Here is a 3900-nt window from a genome sequence, read left to right on the forward strand (position 1 = left end):
AAAAAAACTCTTCAAATATTTCCCCCTCCTCAGGACAATTGATCATTAATAGAGGTATACCTAATTTTGTATATGAAAACTTATTGCTTACATTAAATACCAGTTAGTATTGTATCTTATCTTTTATTAAATTTTATTTAGATGCTCTGATCCTCATAAGTAGGTAGCATTTTTCTTTTCTTTTTCTTTTTCTTTTTTTTTTTAAGAGAGAGATTTTTGCTATAGGACAGGAGTGTTCACTGGAGAGACAGAGACAGAAATTGAGAAATCACCCCCCAGAGGGGTGGGCCACACCACAATCCTTTCTCCTCCATGCTCTTCTCAGGATTTGGGGCACGCACACACACACACACACACACACACACACACACACACACCGGGTGTGAGTTTCAAGCCTCCAGGTCAGAGACTTGAACCACAGTCAGCCATGCAACATAACCATTATAGTATCTGCTGGTCACAATAGGTAGCATTTGTAACAAAACAAACAAAAAAGAAGTATGAGATGTTAACTGTGTTTTGTTTTGTTTCCATTTTGTCGGCAGCACACGATAGCTTATGGGTGCACTTAAAGATAGCACAGAAAACAAATATTCAAAGTTCTGGCTTTTGAGTTCTAAAATAAAGTCTCAACACTTACAATAATGATGAAGGTCCTCAAAGCTTTGCATTTGTAAGAAGAGAGATTTTGTTACTATCCAATGGTTGTCTTGAAAACCCAAGCCTATAGTTTGTGCAATTCGAAAAATAAAAACATGAAAAGAGCTCCAATAATAAGGAGGTAAGGTGCTATAAGCACTCTTTACTGAAATTTTCCAAATGTTTTATCCTTGGCATGACAAAGTTTAACTTCCTCTGCGTTATAGTTATTTATCTTTCTAGTTTTTATGCTTACTCTGCCAATAGAACTTGAAAACAACTCTCAGGAAAATCTGCTCTGCTTTGGTAGAAACCACAGCCCTCCTATAAACACTTCTATAAATACCCTTGCCGTGCTCACCTCGGCAGCTCAAAGGCCAAAATTGGAATGAAACAGAAGTTAGCACAGCCCCCACACGGGGAAGACACAAATCCGTGAAGTATTCCTGTTTAAAAAAAAAAAAATCATGCTGTACATCATGAAGATGTACAAAGGAGGCGTCATCATTTTAAAATTTAAAAAAATAATAAGAGAAAAGAGCAGAACGGTTCTCCTCTCCCACGAAGAGAGAATATTACTGAGACAACTGGAATTTCAATCAAGTCTGTAGATTCGTCAATGGAATTACATCAACATTCATTTCCTGGTTCAGATCACTATGCTATGGCTTTTTATGTTATTAAAATTTGGGGAAACTGGGTGAACAGTATATGGAATTCCTTTTATTAGTTTTGCAATTTTCTAAAAGAAAAGGCTATTGTTTAAAACGTGTGCATGTACACACACACACACACACACACACACACACACACACGTCTTTTCCCAGCTCTGCACTTTTTTTCTATTGATTTCACCTATCTGAACTTCCTACCCCTTCATTTTGGCCTAACTAAATCTTGCTCCTCTCCTAATAGGTGGTTCAAGTCCCACCATGTTTTCTAAAATCTTCCATGATCACTCTGAGCTACAAATTATCTTTTTCTCTCATCACAAGGCCCACAACAACCAGTTCCAAGGCAATTCATGGGCCATAAATTTTGTGCTACTGCATAATAATCTCTATGCTTCTTGAATTACTTCCTTTTTTATTTTTTTAAAGTTTTTTTGCCATAGGGCATGTGTGCTCACCAGACAGAGACGGAGACACAGGGAGGGAAAGTGAGAAATCAGCCCCCCTCCCCCCCAGGGGGATGGTCATGCCACAATCTCTTCTTCTCCATTCTCCTCTTCGGATTTTGAATATGCACACACATGTGCCCAGCATGACTTTCAAAGCACGGGGTCCAGGGCTCGAACCATGGACCATGTAGGAGTCCAGTACTTTAACCACCATGCCCTGCTGGCCCCTCAAACTACTTTTTAATATTTTTAATATTTTTATTATCACATTCTTTTCAACAACAGTACTTTCATTATAAAGTTTTGGAGAGAGCTGACTCTTTTTCACCTCACATCCTGCAAACACCGCTTCAGTGGTTTGCAAGGATTAAGTGTGAAAAGCACATTGGATGTGGTAATTTTTGCTTAACTGATAACAGTAATAGTAATGTCATTTATTAGGCATTTACTTTGTGTTAGGCACTGCACCAATCATTTGCCATGGAATATCTCATTAACTTTCCTAGTAAACTCGCAGCTTTTCTCATAGTATGTGTTTTGTCTAGCAGATAAACTAAGACTTTGAAAGTATTAAGTTCTTTAGTCCAGGTCACATAACTAGACTTGGAGAACCTGGAACTTAGTTTTATCTTCTAAGTTTCTTTCTACTTGGGGGAATTCACATCTAATACTTCCTCAGGTAAACCAATGTGATGATCTGTTTCTGGTTAGTAGCTATTTTAGGAAAAGTGTTCTTTGTCAGTTAGAAGTCTCCACGTAAGTCGCCATGGCATCAAGAGCAAAGAGCATTCTAATCGTAAAGTCCAAGGAAGCGATGTTCATGTTGGCTCTGACTTTATTTTCAATAGAGAGATTTTTGCTATAAGGCGTCTGCCCTCACTGGAGAGACAGAGAGATAGAAAAGGAGAAATAAGTCCCCAGAGGGGATGGCCATGCCACAATTCCTACTTTTCTATTCTCTTGGGATTTGAGGTACACACACACACACACACACACACACACACACACATACACACACACACACACTTGCTTGGCATGAGTTTCAAGCCTCCAGGCCCAAGACCCAAACCATAGCCAACCAGCTATAGGAGTCCAGTAAAGTAACCATTATGCTATCTGCTGGTCCCAGCTCATGACTTTAATGAGGTAATATGATGTTCATGCTGGCTCATGACTTTAATGAGGTAATACAAAGTTTTAGGGATTAACTAAATCACACTAGTAGATACACAATGCATCAGAACTTCAGGATAAAAAATGATGATTTATAAACCACAGACCTAGTGATAATTCTGAAAAACAAATAAGAACTTTAAAAGGACAATTTAGTATGAAAGCATTATCTTCAACTAAGTCACTTTGAGAGAGCAAAGTGATTTTAAAAGACCTTCTACAGAATTTGGAATTGGCAAAGTCATTGCACAGAGTCATAAATAAGACAACAAGGACAAAGCCATTACGCTGTCCTTGAAGTCCACTATTATCTGTTCTTGGTTTACTGCTTCTGGAAGACAAAAAGCCCTTACAAATAGGAGGATGAGATGTTTGAAGAACTGTAAATAGGGTGTCTAAGAAAATATTTAAAAACTATGTCCATAAATAGATTTTTGCTCTTCTCCAAAACCTATTTGTCCCCAATTCGCCTGATCTCAGGAAACACTATCTTACCAGGCACTTGGGCTCCAAACCTGGGCATCTTTCTGAACCCCGCTATTTCTGTCATATCTCACATGCAATTAATCAGTCAGACTTGTCACAGCTTCCTTGAAATATGTTTGAATCCTGTCATTTTCCATCCCCTTCACAGCTTTGCTCCACCCAGGCCACTGTCACATTGTGCCCTGACCACTGCGATAGGCTCCTAGCTGGCCCTGCCTTCTCCCTCCCCCCTCCCACCACTATTCCCTACAGTACTCACACACACACACACACACACACACACACACGCATGCATATGACTCAGTGTGTTCACTAGAAAATGTGTCAGATTGTATCATTCTTCAGAATTCTCCAGGAACGATCCCAAATCCTCACCATGTTCCATTAGCCCACCAGGACCCTACCTCACCTGTGTCATCTTGCATCCTGCCACCCTCCACCACCCTAACCCCACCACCCACCATCCCTCCCCCTCCCCCTCC

Source organism: Tupaia chinensis, unplaced genomic scaffold (assembly GCF_000334495.1).
Source record: "Tupaia chinensis unplaced genomic scaffold, TupChi_1.0 Scaffold000198_1, whole genome shotgun sequence".
NCBI lineage: Eukaryota > Metazoa > Chordata > Mammalia > Scandentia > Tupaiidae > Tupaia > Tupaia belangeri.